Source organism: Notamacropus eugenii, chromosome 2 (genome assembly GCF_028372415.1).
Source record: "Notamacropus eugenii isolate mMacEug1 chromosome 2, mMacEug1.pri_v2, whole genome shotgun sequence".
Classification (NCBI taxonomy): Eukaryota; Metazoa; Chordata; class Mammalia; order Diprotodontia; family Macropodidae; genus Notamacropus; species Notamacropus eugenii.
The window spans coordinates 85,044,914-85,064,748 of NC_092873.1; the positions used below are offsets into that span (position 1 = coordinate 85,044,914).

The 19,835-nt window shown below is 41.1% G+C and overlaps 1 pseudogene; it reads right to left on the bottom strand.

Moving 5' to 3' along the window:
• Positions 1-4,578: 4,578 nt before the first annotated feature.
• LOC140522719 (popy Class I histocompatibility antigen, A-1 alpha chain-like) lies at positions 4,579-13,452 on the bottom strand (annotated as a pseudogene).
• Positions 13,453-19,835: the final 6,383 nt, after the last annotated feature.

Consider the following 19,835-nt stretch of genomic DNA (forward strand, 5'->3'; position numbering starts at 1 on the left):
TCCATTCTTCTCACCCCCAGTCCTGTATTCAGGGACACAGCATGGGCATCAGCTCCTCTGGGGCTCAGAGATTCTCACCCAGTTCCCCTCAAATACCCAGGCAAATGCATCCCAGTCTGCTCTATCCATCAGGGACCCAAATGTCTGACACCCCACCCCAGTTCCGCCTTCTTTGCCTCTCCAGTCCAGATATCCAGCCCCAGGCTATTGGGGGGGGGAGGGAGGGAATATCTCCGGAGTCAGGTTCAAAGGGGCTGGCTGGGGAAGGGGTGGGGGAAGGGAGGACAATAGCTTTGGCTGGACAATCCTGATCCCCTGAGGAGGCAGCTCTAACCCTAAACAAGTGCTCAACCCTTCAATGAGCCCTGATGGCTCCCCTGGGGCCAGCTTCCTGCCCCCCAGCTTCCACTACCCCCATACCCTGAATCTCCCTCCAGGACACAGACACAATTGTCCAGCTCTATCCCATTTCTCTGGCTTTTCTCCCCACCCCCCGATACCCAAGGGTACAAGTCCTCTTAGCTGCTCTTTTTTTCACTTCTTCTCCACCTCTTCCCATTTCAGAGAGACCAGAATCCTTCTCCCTTTGTTTCTTATTTCTTTTCCATTAAAGGGACATCATTAGTTGTTGGATAGGTCAGTTTAAGATTCTTCCACTCAGGAGAAGAGTGATTTGGTGTTTTGTTTTGTTTTTCACTTCTCAGGGCTGGTCAGGTAATTAAGAAATTTGGAGGCCAGGGATATAGGATGCCTCATCTCTCCATAAGGGTCTGTGGCTTCTTTAATCTATGCACGTCAGATTCCTTTTTCAGGAAATTTCACCCAAGGTTCTTGATGTGCTTTGGAGCAGATAGTTCAAAAGGAAATCTTGACATTTTTAGTCACTGGAAAGTAACCCCCTACAATATTCCACCAGATAGAATCCACACTTAGAATGTAATTCTTTTGGCACAAGCCTGGGTTAACTCCTCAAGGAGAGCTCACACATTATTAAACCATTATGGGTCATTTACACTTGCGTGTGAATGAGTTCTGGGTCCAGAGAAGAAAAAATGGAGGCAGGGGCACAATTTAGAACACAAAATTTCAAAATTCAAATTTTCAAGTAAAATACTTATTATCTATCCTAGGCAGACACTTCATTTTTTATTTTGTTGAGGAAGGACCTGCTCTTTTCCACTAAAGCACTGTATTATCAGTCAGACTCCAAGTTGTATCTTGGTTCTTATATCTGCTTCTCCCTGGGTGTTGGGGAATCCATGAATCTCCAGCACTTGTGTATTTGTGTCTCCCCTGTGTCTGTCTCAGGTTATAGGTCAGCCTGTGGGAACTTCTCTTGCCTAGAGGGTATCAGAGTCTCCTATCAGTGTCTTCATGTTGGTGTCTCTGCATTTGTTTCTGGGTATTTATAAAAGGTCTCTTATATCTCCCTTCATGGTGCATAAGTTCATGAATATCTCTGGATGTGGGCCACCTGGGTCTCTGGTTTGTATACAGACAGGTATTTCCCTGGCTATGCAGCCTCCTTTCTCCCCAATTTTTGTACACACACCTGGCTGATTACACACTTATGCATACTGGCCTGTGCAGTTTCATCCCTAAATCTTGTTATAGTAAAGAGTTAGATACTCTTGGGATGAAGATGAGGATGTAACATGTCTCTGTATGTTACTGGGGGAGTTATGAAGCTGGAGCCATATTCACTTCACTTTTCCCCTCCCCTATATGTCCTAGGATGAATATATGGAGGAAAGGGTTAGTGGAAGAATTCTAGCAGGGGAAGAAACTGGGGCCCCTCCCCAGCCATCCTCACCTCCCTTTCACCCTCAGCCATCTCAACCCCTTTGTCATGCATCAGTCCTGCAGTCTGCAAATCTGTCTTCCAGTGGAGAAGGGAAGGGAAGAGAGGAGGGCCCCCCCATGGTGAGGAGATCAGGTCTCAGTCAAAACCCTCACCTTTATAACAGCAAATATTCAACTCCCTTCCCTAGAAGTTCACAATAATTGATTATATGATTATAATAGGGCTTGGAAGGAATTTTAGAATTTTCACAGATGAAGGAAAATGAAATGGGGATGGGGGAGGAGAACAGTGTGCCATGACTTCTAGGCTAGCAGGCTAGGGTTCTTTGCTCTATACCACATATACTCACAGGTGTGTTATGCTAAAATCACTTTATGCATAGATGCATTTGAGCTTCACAAAAGCTTCTTTGGTAGAAAGAGCAAGTAGTATAGTCAGAATAGAGACTAGGAAACTGAAGCACAGAGACGTTAATTAACTGGCCCGGTAGTAAGCCAGTAGGTATTTGAACCAGGACAAGCAAGAATTTAGATCTTCTGACCCTAAGTTCATCACACATCACTATGCCTTCTCTGCTCAAATACCACAGAATCCATGATGGACAGATTTGCCTATATGTCCCTATATCTCCGGAAGTCACCTCTCTCCCACAAACCCTTCAGTTTTTCAGATGATAACTGATGGCTTCTTAATTCATCACACTACTCTATTTGGAAGAGGGTACATGGGTACCAATAGTCATGCAGGGGAGCTAGATACTTGTGTGTGTGCTTCATTGGGGTCTATACATCATTGAGACCTCTAAAATATTAACTCCTCCACCCCCACAAACAAAGTTGAGTGGGCCCCCTGTTCACCCTGTGGGAAATCTTAAGGTAAGACCTGGACAGTGGCCCAAATGGATGGATTGAGATCCAAATCTTTGAAGTTCCCATAGCTAAACAAAAGGGGAAGTCACTCAGGTCCCTGGACTGTTGGAGGGTATAAAGAGAAAGTAACCCCAGAAATACAGTGCTCTCAAGAAACACTTGCTAAAGTGAAGTCCCTGATGCCCCTTCTCCACAGATCATACCAAACCTGGGGTGGAGACCCCAAAATCTAGAGGGTTCTCATTGGTAGGGATTCTGGATCTTTCAGGAGGTACTGGAACATAGAATTTCAGTCTACTAGAGCCACCACCCTTAGTCTCTTGCTTCTCTGTTCTGGGATCCCCACAAAAGTTGAAAAGCCAAGACAAACTTGACATCAGAAATTCCTCTTGCAATGTTCTATTAAAGTGCAAAGTCAGAACATCCCAACACAAATGATGAAAATCCTACAAAGTGAAGACTTGGGAAGCGGCAGCAGAGAAATTTCATCTTGCAGCTTGTTGAGAGAGAACACCCTTTCCTCCATCAGACTTTAGAGCCCACCTCTCAAGGAGAAGAAGCTGACTCAGATTCACTGTGTGGCTAGGAATGGAAAGGAGCAGACAATGATTTGAGAAAGAATGAAAAGAAAGGAAAGAATGCCTAGGCTAGTGTACTCTTTGCCCTTCAATCCCACAGACTCCCTAGTTAAAGGGAATGAAATAGCAGATGGGTATGAGGGATGGGAAGGAAACAAGTTGGAGTCAGAACAAGACTGGCTGGGCCAAGGGGGGAACTGGTTCTATTGACCCTTGAGCTTCTGTCAGTGTGTCTGAAAGGCAAGAGAAAGGAAGAAAATTAAGTCAGCCACCATCTGTTAGAAGCAACTCCTTAGAACTTCCGCATGCCTGTCCCTATCAGATTTATTCTCCAGTGAATTAATCTTCTAACCCAGCAGCGCATATCCTTTGACCACAAATGCTCCCCTCCCCCAATCATCTTACCTCAAAAAGAGGAACTGGTCTTGTAGTTATTATCTAGGGGTTGGAGGAAAAAAATTATGAGAAATAAGATATTTCTGGGTTAAAAAAACAAAACTAAAAGAAGCCAAGGAAATGTAATCAGAGAAATCAATCATTCCTCTCCCCCATGTCCTTTCTTTTCTCTCTCCATGAACTCTCTGGTAAAGAAGAATAAGAAGAATGAGAAACGTATACACTGCCCTGGGAAGTGTTTTACATAAATCATCTCATTTAGTAAAAGACAGTATAATGGAAAAGATAAGAATCAGAACTTTGGAGATTGAGATTCCATTCCAACTCTGCCATGGCTCAGGCAACAAGTCACTTTCCCTAGCCCAGCCATGGTTTCTTCTGGTCCTTGATATGAGTTCTCTTCTAGCCCTGCTTCTGACATAATGGTTTTTTCCCTTCATCTTCCCCTATCTCTCACTCACTTGACAGTGACAAATGTTGAGCTCCTTGATCCACTTCAATGGGAAGCAATAGTGAAGAAGGGAAAGATAAGGAGTAAATTAGGAAAGGACATAAAATTACATGGATTATTAGAGCCATAGTCTCTGTCACCCACCCCCAGACCAAGATATCTCCTTCTCTGGGAACCTGGCAGGACCACTGCTGACTAATAACTTCTCCTGCTCTCAACCAAAGAAAGCTCCTTCTTCCTAACAGGAAAGGGAGGGGAGGGGGGGCGGGGAATGGGCAAGGGCAGTCTAGATAGAATCTCCAATGAGGAAAAAATCCGCAGGGGTGGCAGAATCCCAGGCTAAAGGCTGATGAGTAAATACATGTAAATATATTTATATATATGTATGTATATATAAATAATATATATAATATATTGTTACTATATACCTTAATATATACAGAGAGAGAGAGAGCAGAGACCCTTACCCAAACCCACCCTTCAAACATTCTCCTTATTTTCAAAATGTCTTTTCTTCCTTCTCTATCTCTTCCAGATAAAGATACTTGTAGTTCTCACAGGAACCAGTAATAAAGAGGCTAGGCATCCCTAAATGATCCAGATTGGAGGGAGTTTAGGCTGATGTAGCTCTGAAAGGGAAGGGACTTTGATGGACACTAATTCTTCTCCCACTAAGGCTGAGCCTCTATGACCTTCTTTTCTACCATCTCTTCATAACTGCCTCTCACTCCAGATGTTTGTAAAAGTTCCATTTAGTCCCTGATGTTCCATAAAACAAGCATATTTGGGTTCTTCTTCAAGAAGATTTCAATATTCACATAGCTCTGACAGGCCCCATCCCCTTGTAGTTAGACAGATTGAGATTCCTGGGGCCCTTTGCTCATTGGTTTCCCATCCTGAAGCCATGTCAGGGTGATGTCTGGGGGAGAGAAACTGAATGCTTGGCATTTTAGGATTGACTTCTTACTGAAGACCAACAGTGGGTCACATACACTGATGGAGAAAGAAAGAAGGCTAGAATTTGTATCTAGTAGCATGGGGGAATCTTTGCCAGCAAATGCTTAATAAAAAATTGACAATACTAGAAAGAGGAGAATTCAGGTTAGATATCAGATTTTCCATTCCCTAAATCCCTTGTCATCTGGTCTACTAGATCCCAAAGGATAGCCTGGACCCCTAAACATATAGCTTCCCTGTAGAAGTAATGAATCAGTCTGTTACCACCTTGAACTGAACTCTCCCAGAGACAAAAGCTTCCAAATCCAAAGAGGCAAAGATTGAGGTGGGGGGTGGTGGTGGTGCAGAGATATGACTTCTACTATCTAAGTCAGGGAGCTCCTAGTCTAATGAAGGAGTCACAGTTCTTCACCCTTAGGATCTCCCTTCAAAAATGATAAAAAAGAACCAAAAACAAGAGAGAAAAAAATCAACATGAACAAAGCATCCTACTAAAAAGAATTATGTGAACTTGGTGCTGGAGAGGCCTGGTAAAGGAGAACCAGGATCAAGGTGAAGAGAAAGCAGTATAAGTTTCCTTAAAAGCCAAGTTTTGACTTGTAGGTTAGAATTTTGTTGTTATTGGGGGGCCAGGGGGATGGGGGTGGGGTTGATTAGTGAGAGCTTCAAATTGTGGACAGAAAACAATTACAATAGATTCTGGAACAGTTTTTCTTCCCTCCAGTTGTTCATCATCTGGGTAGGGACTCCAGTTCCTGGTACCTCTTTTCTGTAGTGTCAACACCCCAGCCTCAAGGTATTTTCCAAAAGGGTGGAAACAAGTCTGCATCAAGAAGTCCTGCTCTGGGCCTGGTCTCCTCTGGTAATCCCTGACCTCCTCTTGTCTCTTTGTCTTGACTTGGGTCAGGTTGAGCATCTCCAAGTTTAAGGACATGAATTCCTGTCCATCATAGCCATGCTGTCAGAAATCAGGGCTTCTTTGGTTTCCTTGAAACTCACAGGTAGCCATGGCTTGGAGAGTGTGAGACCCTGGAATCTCCCCATTCCAGACATTTAGGGAATCACCTCACCCAATGATTATTTTCCCAGGATTCTCTTAGCTATATATGATCCTGGATTGGTATTTTCCAGGTTGGGAGCAAAGGTAGGTATGTTTCAAAGAAACTGGTTTATTTCGCAGGAGTACCAAAAATTAAACAATTTTTATCAATGATAGTTCCTGTGTGGGAAAAAAGACCTTTCAGTAGATTGAAAGTTCAATAAGTTAACAATGTGACTTGACAGCTAATAATAATAACAATATGAGAATGAGTTGAGTTAACAGAAGCCCAGTGCTCAGATCAGGGAAGGTAAAAGTTCTGCTATATACTCTGTCCTGGTCAGACTACATCTGTTATGGTCAACTTGAGATACTACATTGACTTAACTTCACAGGGTCTCAGTTTCCTTATCTGTAAAATTAAGGAGTTTGGACTATAGATGGTACCTGTGACAAGCACAACTGTATCCAGAGGAGGTCAAAGCAGGGCGGTGACACTATTAGAAATCATTCTGAAAGAGTCAGCTGAATGAATGGTGGATGTTTAGCCAAGAGAAGACAAGACTGAGGGAATGTGGTATTTAAAGTACTGTCACGAGGAAAAGGAATTAGGCTTGTTTGCTTAACCACCACACTCCCACCCATTCCCAGTATCGAGTAATGGCTGAAAATTGCAGAGAAGGTAATTTCAGTTCCATGTAAGGACAGCTTCTTAACAATCACTTAGGTATGGAGCTCCCCACACTGGAAGTCCTTATTCAAGGTCAACATATCTACTTGTCAGGGATGATATAGAGTAGATTATTTTTCATATGAATTGGAGTAGATACCCTCTGAAGTTCAACCCTAAGATTCTGGGTCTATATCTTATCTAAAGAAAGGAAGTGTGAAGGATTGGGTGGAGTTATGACATAAAGGCCTGCCCCTTTGGGGAATGCATTTCTATATTATACTTTAAGGGGCCCAGGGTTCATAAAATGATCAGTTTAGAGCTAGAAAGGTTGCAGGGATTTTAGATCTATAGCTGGAAGGGACCTCAGATGCCATTTGGTCCAACACCATCATTTGACATACCAGAAGTCATCCAGTCCAACCCTTATTTGACAGATGAGAAAAATGAGGTGCAGAGAATTTGAAGTGATCGTGCAATATCAACACAGGTGAGAAACAGCAGAGATGGAATTTGAATTTAGCTCTCTGATTCTAGAGCCTTTCCCACTCCCCACTGTATCACGAGGTTGAAGGAATCCAAGGGGGGGAAATTGGAAAGAATCTAGCATGAACTACCATTCCTATTGCCCCAAAATCTTAGCCTTGTGATCTTAGAGAAAGCTTCTATCTGGTACTCCTCCACAGCTCACTGCCTTTCTGGTTTTCATATTGCTTTTCAGGTTGATAATAATGCCCTCGAGCTTCTAAGCAGTCTCTCCCAAGATCAGGGCCCTTTCACCGGGACCAGGGAGATCGAGGTTCTGCTCTCTGGCCTGCCTTGCCTGGCCATCAAGGTATCCCAGCACAGTATAAGAGATTTGCCCCTGGCTGGACTGAGACTATGGTGAAGTCATATGGCCGATAGTGAGTTGCTGAGAAACACTGGGGTGGGGGTGAGGGGGATTCACCCATTGCAACCCAGAACTGGGAGAAGGGGTATCTTGAAGTGAAATCCAGGCTCAGAATTTCTCCCCAAACCATAACATGGCATGCGTGTGTTATGTGTGTGATACTAAAGTTGGGAATGTGGGATAAACATTGGCCATAAACTTATCCTATACGTACTGCAGCAGGGTCAGATTTACAGTCAGAATATAATGAAATGTTTTTATGAGGAAACTTCTAGAGCTCATCTTGTTCATCAGACACAGTCTAGACCCCAGAGGAGGTTTCCGATACCTAAGGGAACACTGTGTGGGGGTGGAAGGAGGGAGGGGTGGAAAAGAGAGCGGAGAGGGTCACTAGACTAGCTGAGGGTGGAGCCTTTGAAACAGTACGGAGTCGGAGTCCCAGTTTGGAATTGGGGGATGGGGCAGTGCAATCCGTGCAAACCCAGCCACCTCCAGCTCTGCTTGCACTACCCACGACCTCAACTCTCGAGTCCCCGCGGTCACTGGAACAGAAACAACCACAATAGGGTGGTAGCCGGAGACCCAGGGAACCAGAGTATCTGGCCGCCCATCTCTCTTAAACCCTGGGGCGATGCAAACATCCGCGCCCTGGAGTCTAGGGAGCTGGAGGCCCAGGAAAGGTGGACTTGTTAGCTTAGAGCCTCCGGCATTTAGGGTTGATCCCGCCTTCAGGAACCTTTCATTGAGCAACAGCTACCCGGTCCCGGGGCGATACCCCTTTCCATCCTCCCCTACTTCCCTCGATCCTGGGAGATACAAGCTACCTCGGGACACAATCTAGGCTAGCGGGACACAATCTAGGCTAGCGTGTAGGGAACCGAAGTGTAGATTCTGCAGCCCACTGAGGCTTTAGACTTCCTCTAGAAAAAACTGCAATCCTGAGCAGTTTTCAAAATTAAGTTGTGGGGGCTGGATGGTTTTAAGGGAACAGAGTTGCCTGCTGTGCAGCCGCTTACCACCCACCCCCAGAGACACTGCCCTTTGGGGAGCGATGCCCAAAGCTAAGGCTTCCTGCAGCCTTAAGCTGAGTTTGAGGTTTGTCCAGATCTGTAATTTCTTTGGTATAGGAAATGGCCAGGGTGTAGGGAAAGGACACCATCAGAGTGGATTGACATTGGCTACTGTTCCGCGATTTACCGGATCAGAGATTTTCCATGGGGCAGTAAGAGATGAAGACCAGCACCCGGGTTTCGCTACTGTAACATGTCTGGGAGGAGGAGCTAGAAGGTCGCTTATCCCCCTTTCGCCACCAGGTGGTTGCTGCGCTACAGTTTCACAAACTAACTGTTGGAAACGTAAAGGTTGTCTAGCAAAACTTTTCCTGCCCCCATGTATCTGAATCCGAGTATAGAACAGGAGAAATGTATGTGTGTGTAAACATATGTACTTTATAATTTCTTTTTTATATAATATGTGTTATTATTTTTTTAAATTTACTTTTCTGGAGAGGTAGAGGCCTGATTCTTTTTTTTTTTTTACTTTTTTAAAAAATTATTTGTTTTCAGGGTTCTACGATCACTTCCATATAACTTAGATTTTCCCCCCTCCTCCACCCCTCTCCAAGAGGAGATGGCGATGGTGTACAATTTTATATAGGTTCTACACATACATTCCTATTAAATACATTTTCACCTTAGTCATGTTGCATAGAAAAATTAAAATGAATGGGAGAAATCATAAAACAAGTCAGAACCTAATACAAAAGAAAATGATCTGCTACATTCTGAGATAGAATTCCATAGTTCTTTCTCTGGATGTGGAAGGCATTTTGCCTTAAGAGACCATTGGGAATTTTTTAAGTCCTTGCATTGCAATGAAGTTCTAAGTCTACCAGAAAAAATCCTTGCACGCTGTGGTTGTTGCTGTGTATAAAGTTCTCCTGGTTCTGCTCCTTTCACTCAGCATCAGTTCATATAAGTCCTTCCAGGCCTCTCTGAAGTCTTCCTTATAGTTCATCATTTCTTATAGTGCAATAGTATTCCATTACATTCATATACTGCAATTTATTCAGCCATTCCCCAATTGATGGGCACGCCATTGATTTCCAGTTTTTGGTGGAGGCCTGATACTGTCAATGAATGTTTATTAAGCACTTACTTGTCAGAATCTATGCTTATCTCTGGGGGATACAAATAAAGCAAAAAGAGGAAATCAGAGGGCTATGCTACCCTTTCCTCATTGAACCAGATTATCTCTGAGGTCTCTTCCAATTTTATGATCTTAATATTTATTATGGGGGCAGGTAGGGGGTACAGTGGATATAGTAATGAGCCTGGAGTCAGGAAGACTCATCTTCCTGAGATCAAATCTGGCCTCAAATACTTACTAGGTATGTGACCCTGGATAAGTCATTTCACCTCGTTCGCCTCAGTTCCGCATCCATAGAATGAGCTGGAGAAGGAAATGGCAAATGTGAGAGACAGCAAAAAGTTAAGTTTCCACAGAAGTTATTATTAGTGGATGAAGTTATTGAGAATGAGTCAGATAATAAGAAGACTAGTAGACCACAGGTGGACTCAACCAATCAGGAGATAGTGGCCTTCAGAAAACCACAGATCCAGCCTGAACTGATTCAGAAATATGACCAGGAATAACCAGGAGAAAGCTTTTTTTCTTTGCATTTGCTTAATAAGCTACTTGCATATTAACTTCTCCACCTAGGGGGGAGAAAAAGCACAAAATTAGACACATTTCATATGTTAGAGAAAGGGGGAAACCATATTAATGAAGTATGTAATGGGTGTCTAAAGAAGATGGTGACCTAAAGGGGAATGGACCAATCCTGTCCCCTGATGGGAGGATTTGTTTTGAATTAACTGTATATAGCTCATCCCACTTCTGTACTCAGTGCTGCCTCCTCCTGAAAAGAGGGTGGGGGTCTATTTTGGTCAAAGGGTTCAATTCCTCTGAACTCTGCTGCAATAAATTTTCCTTGATACCTAATTAGTGTCAAGTGTGTCTCTAATACAACCATCTCTAATATCTTTGCCAAGAAAACCCCAGATGGGCTCAGAAAGAGTTGGAGGACTGAAAGGACTGAACAAGAAGTATCTATTATAATATATTATGACCTTAAGATTTCTTCTAGCCCTAAATTGGAGGTCCTCTAAACTTAACCTGGAACAAAAGGCAGCCAAACTCTGAGCCATTTCAGGGTCTTCTACATCCCAACCCATCACAGTCTTTGTGAGGAGAGAGGGAGAAGAAGAGAAGTGGTGTTCTTCCCCATTACCCTCTCTAGCTGGGGGGACTTCTCAGAGCATCTAGTCCCTGATTCATTTTCGTGAAACATCATCATGATGTAGACCACTAATGGCACATTTGAACTAGGCGCTCCTCTCCTACCTAGCACTTATCATTGTCTTCAACAGTGAAAGAAGTTCCTTAAATCTAGAGTATTTGGCACCAGTCCTCCTCCCTTTGCTTTTGTCAGCTCTCGCCTTCATTTTACCTTTTTGCAGCATATGACCCAGTTGATTGGTTCCTCTTTCTTAATGCCCTCTCTTTTGATTTCCAAGTCCATCCTGGAATAGAGAGATTGGAACTGGGAAATGTACTAGCTGCCCTGGTGGAAACAAGTGCACCACCCTCCCGGACTCCTCTCCTGCTTGTTCTCTCTGAGTTCAGTAGCAGTCTAGAATTGGCTGGGGCACAGGGTTACATGTTGGTGCCAAATAATAATAATTAATAGTAATGGTAATAATAATTTATATAAAGACTTAAGGTTTGCAAAGCACTTTACATATCCTTCATTTGATCCTCACAAGAATCCTGTGAGATTGGTGCTATTATTATCCCAGTTTTACAGATGAAGAAGTTGAAGTATCAAAAAGTATCCTGGCTTGCCTGAAGTCTTTCAGCTATTAAGTGTCTGAAGCAGGATTCAAACTCAGGTCTTCTTGACTGCAAGTCTCTTGCTTTATCTGTACCACCTAGATGAACCCAGGTCTTTCTGACTCTGAGGCCAGCTCTCTGTCCTCTATGGCACACTGCCTCCTTATCTATTAGAATATTTTTTCATTCAATTTTATTTTATTTTATTATCAGTTCCAGATTCTTTCCCTTAACCAACCGCCACACGTTGAGAAGGCAAGAAATACAAAACTCGTTATAAACATGAAGTCATGCAAAACAAATTTCCATGTTAGTCATATTAAGAACACAGGCAAGAAAAAGAAATTTTAAAAATATGTTTCAATCTGCATTCTGGGTCTATCAGTTCTCTATCTGGAGGTGGACAGTATTTTTCATTCTGAATCTTTTGGAATTGTGGTGGGTCACTGTGTCAAAGTTTCTAAATCTTTCACAACTGATTATCTTTAAAATTGATTGTTTAACATTTAAATTTAATTATTTTTTATTTTACAAGTTGATTTTTTTTACTGTGTAAATTTTTCTTCTAGTTCTCCTATTCATTTCCCTTTGCATGAATTCATGTATCTTCCATGTTTTCCTGAAACTGTTTTCCTTCATTTCTGACAGCACAAAAGGATTCCACCACATGCTATACTTGTTCAGTTATTCCCCAATTGACAAGCATTTCCTCAGTTTCTCTTTGCCACCACAAGAACTGGTACAAATATCTTTGTACACATGGGTCCTTTTCCTCTTTCTTTAATCTCTTTTGAATATAAACCTGGAAGCAGTATTGCTAGATCACAAGTATGCACAGTTTATTAGCTTTTGGGGCATAGTTCCAAATAGCTCCCCAGAATGGTTGAACTAGTTCACACTTCCACCAACAGTGCATTATTTCCCCACATCCTCTCTAGCATTTATCATTTTCCTTTTCTATCATTTTTGTAGTAGAATATTATCAGAAATTACAATGCCTCCCACACACACACACAAATCCTCTTCTAATTAACTAGAGCCTCAGTTGTTTTTTTATAGATCCTTCTTAACCTTGACTGCCTAATTAATTGTATTCAACAATTCATTGTTAATGGCTGTGTAATTTATTAGAACAAGCAGATTCTATAGAAAATGCAAATAGATGTTAAATGAAACTCTGTTTTCAATTGAAGGATTCAATAGCTTCGCTTCAGAGGCTGATTTTCCCCCCCCCTCTTACCAGAGGTTCAAAACCTAGGTGTGATTTTCCCTCAAACAGTATTTTTGGGAAGCAAAGATGAAAAGAACCCTATGGACTGGATTCTTTTTACTCTCAGAAATTGTAACAGCTAGTTGGCCACAATCTGGTCTAGTTTGTTTTCCTGGGATGAACTACTCTGTGCTTCCACTGGCTATCTCCAGTCCACTTTCACAGAGTATCTTGTGTTGCTCTTAGCCCCGTACCTCCATTCAAAATCCACAGAGACTTCGGTTCACTTTTTATATTCTCCTGCTTTCTGTTGCAAGGGACAGCACACTCACACCCATCCCCCATTCCATGCCACACCTAACGGAAGAATGGGTCTGAGATGACTAGGTCTTCCTACTCCATCTTGTCAAAAGGTCAGGGTCTTTAAGGCCAAAGGAACTGAAAACCTGAGGACTCTAAGAAATGCACCCCCCCCCCCCTTCAAACACTAACCCAGTAAGTCTCCATGACCCCTGGCCTTCTTATGTCTGAAAGGACCTCCTGAATCTTTCTGGGTTCCCACAAACTAGGGCTACACTTATTTTTCTTGATTCACTTACCTCCATGACAATTCTTTCTGAATTTCCTATGATGATTTCTCTTCTTCGTCCCATTTCTTTACTATAGGTGTCATCCAAGATGCTGTCACCCATTTTGATCTTACCATTCCATCACTGACCAGATTAACTCCTCTATATAGAAGATCCCAAAATCTTTAGGTATTCTGCATTCTTACCAAACTAGACTACCATCCATCCACCCTTGTTTATCTTGCCCATCCACCCCCACTCATGCTGGAACACTGCATTGACCTAAAAAGTTGAGATGGAGAAAAGAGCACATGACAGCTATAATTTAGTGGGAAACCTGCCAACAGCAGTAGCAGAGATGCAGCAGAACATCTCAGCTCAAACACCAGCATATGACAATATAACAAAGAGATAGAAAGGAAGAAAATCCCAGCAAGAAGAACACAGCAGCATTACATGCAAAGCAATGTTCTAATGGGGATTCTGCCCTAAGAGAAGGACTATAGTACTGTAAAGAAAAACAGCGTAGAAAGACTTAAGGACTCTAATCAATGAAACCAACAAGAACATTCTAACAAACCAGTGGTCACGCATTCTTTCCACCTCTTGACAGAGAGGTAATGGTCAAACTGAGACAAATTTTTCAGATATGGCCAATGTGTGGTTTGGGGTTTTTTTTGACCATGTGTATTTGTTACAAAGGTGGCATTTTATTTTGAGGGAATCAAATCCCCATCAATAGTGCTATCCCTTCCCCAAAATAAATAAGAAAGTGTCAGGGAAGTATTTGAAATGTCTGTGTAAGACACTCCCCTTTTCAAATATAGACATTTTAGTTATTAAAAGGAGAAGAAAACAAGTAATAACTATGAGAAAAGCAGGTTAACATAATTTTGAGAACCTGAGAGAAAATTGTCCCTCAGATAAGTATACTGACTCTGTTTGAAAGCATCCCAAAAGCACCAGTACTGAGTGAAAATAAGGATACTTGGAATACATATTGTCCAATAATGCGTTGTTGTAGCTGAAAAATCACATAAATCAAAGAAGCATTTGGGAGTTATGAGAAAATTGTATGTTATTTGTGCATCTGTTACTAGATAGAACTGTGGGCTTTGGGTTTTTTCAGTGTGAATTAGAACTTGGTCAGACATCCAAGATGTCAAGGTCATTTGCTGTACCCTGGACCATCACTAGTCATCCTGACTTTCAGCTTGCCACTGGACTTCAATGACTCTGTAAGAAAGAGTGAAGTTGACAACTTTGTGCAACTCTGCCTCATTTAAAAACATCACCCATAATGACACAGATCCTCTTCAAAAACTAAGGATGACAACAACAGATAACACTATAGTCTTGAGGAGGGCCTGATTTTAGGTGTTAGAATGTGTTGACCTGAAAGCTTAATTAAAGAAAAGGCAACATGGCTAAATGCATACATTTTATGATTTAATTAATTGATCAATTCCCTATAAAGAAAACAGTACATAGCGCTATGGAGTCAGAGGTGACTCTGACTACCTAGTACAGAAATCATCTGTCTTAAGTACATTTTGCCGTGAGAAAGAAACTCTCCTAATTAAGCAAATCATAAATTCAGTAAGACAGGACAATTAACAAAGCAATGTTAGTCAGGCCTTGAGATTCCAGGCTGGGTAAGCATATGTCTCAATGATAAGGAAAGAAACCCCACCACTAGTAAGTGGCAGGCTTCCTCCCCTAAACAGATAATTGACATAGGAAAGGGTAAACAATGTTCAATAGAAATTACGACCTGAGATGTCTATATTTTCCTTACCATTAATATGCCATAACATAGTACATGTCTATAGATAATAAGATTCAAAGGAAAGTCTCGTTATTCAAGATATAGTGTCTTAGGTTAAAGGTCTCCTTAAGGAGTGTAGAGTCGGCCTTGGCTGGCTTTTGCTGACATAGGAAGAGGCACTCTCTGAGTTTACTTCAGAGAGAACAAAGAGATTATTCCAAAATTTTATATTAAACATTATCAAATGCAAAGGAGAAGAGAGGCCATGAGAAGGTGAGAAGCCAGAAATCAGAAGGGAAGATATAGCAGCCACCTAAAGAGAGACACTAAAGGGGAATCTAAAAGTATTAGAATATAACAGCAACTGTTTCAGGTTGAATCTGCTGAGAGAGCAGCCTGAAGCTCAGCAGACTCTGTACCTGAGTGAAAACTCATCAGAACGAATAGAATCCTTGTGCTACTTGAGGAGCTAGCTGGGCTTGTTGCTTTTTAACACCATCTAGGAATTGAAAAAACCTGATGAAAGAAGCAAACGGTCTATGGATACCCTGAGAGGTGATTGTAGGAATCAGTTTCCTCTTGTGTGAAAAGTTGCCTGGGAGTTCCTTGTAACAATCATCTATAGCCAAAGAGAAGGAAAACCCAGCAGGAATGGCTGGCCTTCTCCACTTTCTAATCAGTCTTTAGGTTGAAAAAGTTTAATACTGTTATAATATCCAGCCAGAAGAGCAGACCTGGAAAACCCTATACAGTTTTGAATGTACCAGGTTGAGGGCTACTGTTTCACCTAGAATATAATGCTGTTGACTTAGTTCAAAAAGAAAAGGTTACAACTGTTCCAGAGGAAGGGCAGCTAGGTGGTGCTAGGGTGGTGATAGAGCATCCTAGAGTCAGGAGGACCTTAGTTCATATTTGACCTCAGATACTGTGTGACTCTGGGCAAGTCACTTACTCCAGAGGACTAGGGTAACAGAGAAGATGAGAAGTAAAATCTCATCACAGATCAGCATTAACAGATGAACATTTGCAACTGATTTTGATGACAGGGACCACTAACTCTGAACATCAATTAAGTGACATACTGACCTCTCAAAAAAGAATTGCATTCTTCTCATTAGTAAGCCTGTCCAAAACATTGAACTCATTATTATTACATTTTGAATTTCATTCCCACAAAAAAATTGTGGAAAGGTGTATTTTTTTCCCATGTTATATAAGCATCTACATAATATCCTCTACTTTGTCCCTTGGCCAGCAAGGTCTAAAATATTTACTACCTGACCCTTTACAGAAAAAGTTTGCCCTTCTATGATTCCCCTTCTGGATATCTGGATGCTTAGGGTATTTTCTTTTGAAGTGGGAGCTCTGGATTTTGACTGTGACATTCCTGGTTTTGCTTTGGGGGTTTCTTTAAGGAAGTTGTCAATGGATCCTTCCTAGCTTTACCTTGCCTCATGGTGCTAATACATCTGGGCAGGTGATATTTATTATGTTTTTCAAAACATACATAGTGTCTAAGTTTTTTCTTTTTATCATACTTTTCAAGGTATCTATTGATTTTTAAATTATTTCTATTTGACCAGTCAGATTTTTGTTTTGCTTATTTGTTTTGTATCTGATTCCTTGTATTTTCTTTCATTTTCACAACTTTTATATTTTGTTCTAATACTTATTGCTTTCTCATGGAGTATGATTTCTGTTTTATCTGTTTTAGCTTTCAAGTAGTTTATATCCTGGCTAAGTTTTTAACCACCTTCTATTCTAATCGATGTATTCTCCTTCCAATTCTTTCTTCTACAAGTTTTATTCTATTTTCTTCTTACTCTGTTTAATTCCTTCTAGATATTCATGTAGTCCTTGTGGAAAATCAATTTTTTTTCCCTTTGAGACTCTGCCTTTAATTGTTATGAAGCTACTGGCTATTTCTTTTTTGGAGAGCTCTAGATTTGCAGCTTTTTGATCTACTGGTCTATGTTTTCTTTGACTTTTCTCTCCAGCTTTAGTTTCTGAGCTAGGGCTTTATTACAGAGCCAGAGGGAGTTGGTAGTGCAATGGATAAAGCACTAGGCCTGGAGTCAGGAAGACCTGAGTTCAAATATGACTTCAGATACTTACTTATAAGCTGTGTGACCCTGAATAAGTCATTCAACTTCTGTCTGCCTCACTTACCTCATTTTTATAATTCATCTAATAACTGAACCTATATCACAGGGTTGTTTGGGGGATTAAATGAGATATTTGTAAAACACTTTGCAAAACTTTTAAGTGTTATATAAATATTAGCTATAATTACTCTCCATTCCTTCTCATTTCACATAGATTTCCACCTGAAACTGATTCAAAAGGTAGACACCTTAAGAATCACAGTTATGGTTTCAGTAAGTTTTCATGAAAATTCCAATAAGCCTCATGCCAAAAGGAGAGCATAGTGTTTCACAGAGTCAAGAAGACCTAGGTTTGAATCATCATTTATTAGTTATGTGACCATGGACAAGTCACTTGCTGTCTCTGAGTCTCAGTTTCCTTACCTGTAAAAGGAGGATAGTAATGGTACTTACCTCAGAGTTGCTTTGAACTTTAAATGCGATAATGTGCATAAAGCACTGTAAAAACTTTAGTTATCTTGGTAAGAAAACCTTTTATCCTTGTCTACTTTCCTGTGTTACTAAGCAATAAACCACCCAAGGATTGCGTTACTAGTTAAAAAACAGAAATGAATATGGAAATATGTTTTGCATGTCTGCATATGTATAATCTATATCAAATTGCTTGCCTTCTTAAGGAGGAGGGGAGGAAGAGAGAGGGAGAGAATTGGGATTTGAAATTTTTAAAAACAAACATTAAACATTTTTACGTGCAACTGAGAAAATAATTTTTTAAAATTATGTCTGTGTGTTTGCTTCAGGGAAAAGAATATAAGTTCTTTGTTGGGTAGAGGAGAAAAATCAGAATTAGAAGCAACAGAGGAGAGAAGGGGAAGAAGAAAAAACAGGGAAGCAGATCCTGGGGCTCTAAAGAAAGAAAGAAAAGAAGTGACTAGGGAACTTGGAATTGAGAAACATCTCATGAATTATCACAACCACAAGAGGCTCCAACTCCACCAACACCTAGCCCCTTGCATCAACCTTTTCACCCTCTTTTTCTTACCCTCAACATTGTTCCTATCATGTCCTCCTGGTGAGTCCCTGTGTCAGTCAAAGGAGACTTTATTAATGGTGTGAAGGTGTAAGGTGTCCCTGCATTCCCTTCCTAGCAAATAACTAGAGAGGTTTACAGGGAGGAAGAAACCTCACGTCCCAGCAGGCTAGTTTGGGGGTGGGAGTGAGGAGAAGCACAGTAGCATGATCTTGGCTTACAAAAATAAATTGCTGAATGTTTCAAGTTAACTGTCACAAAATGACCAGCTGATGTTGACCAGCAGGTTAGTTCAGATGAGAAGCATTTTCTCATACAGGACAAATCCTAGTTCTGCTACTTTGTGCCTGTGTGACCTTGGTTGGATAAATCGTTACATCTCTATCAGCCTCAGTTTCCTTACGTATAGCATAAAAAATTTGGACTAGATGGTCTCTACAGTTTTTTGGGGGGGCAACCTCAGCTTCCTTATGTGTAGAATGAAGAAGTTGGACTAGATGGTCTCTATAGGGTTTTGGGGGGGAGGGGCAGTTGGTGGATTTTGAGGAGTTGGGTTTTTTTCCCCTAAATGTTTATGATCCTTCGAGCAGGAGACTGGATTGTAGCATCAAAGAAGAGAAAAAGAAATGATAGTTTCTGGAAACTTGATGCAAGAAGCATAGACTGTGAAGTATAGATGGTAGGTCTGGTAAACAATGATGACAACAGTAATATAATTGCAAATAATATATAATATATTATAATTATCATATAAAATAATATAATTGCAATTAATAACAACAATGTTAACAGTAAAAATAATAGCTCTAAGCAATTCACATTGGATAGAGCACTGGCCTTGGAGTCAAGGTAGACTTAGATTCAGCTCTTGCCTCTGACACATACTGCCTATATATATGACCCTGGATAAGTCACTTAACTTTTCTGTGCTCTAATTAACTCTAAGACTACTAAGTTGCAGAGAAGGTGCCAGCCTACACTGGTAGAGGGAGTTTTCTCATCTGAGAGTTTCCTATACCAATGAAATGACAGGTTCAGCACCTATCCTTATAATCATAGCTGTCTTTTAGATAGCAATTTGCAGTTTACAAAGCTCTTTAAATATTCTCTCATTTGATCTATATGTAATCTGAATCCTAGAGTCCATTGGTATGGGACTCTCTCTTCTTGTAAGAGATCAATACTTCACAGTTGCATGAAGGGCCAGAGAAAAGAGCTGAGATTCTCTTTAAGTCTTTCCAGTGTGAACTTTCTAAGAGTCTCTCTAGTTTCTTTGGGCTCTTCAATCTCTTTGGGTTCTGGTGCTTCTGGCTTCCAGCATCAAGAGAAGATGAACAATATCAACCCCACTTCAAGTTGCTGAAGGAAAAGTCTCTGGGAACAAGCTCACATGAAAATGATATTCACCATCATGTCCCTATGCTCAGTTTTCTACTCTAGAGACTTCAAGGAGTTTCCCCTTGAATGAGAATGATAATGTTTAATATAAAATTTTGGAATAATCTCTTTGTTCTCTCTGAAGTAAACTCAGAGAGTGCCTCTTCCTATGTCAGCAAAAGCCAGCCAAGGCCAACTCTACACTCCTTAAGGAGACCTTTAACCT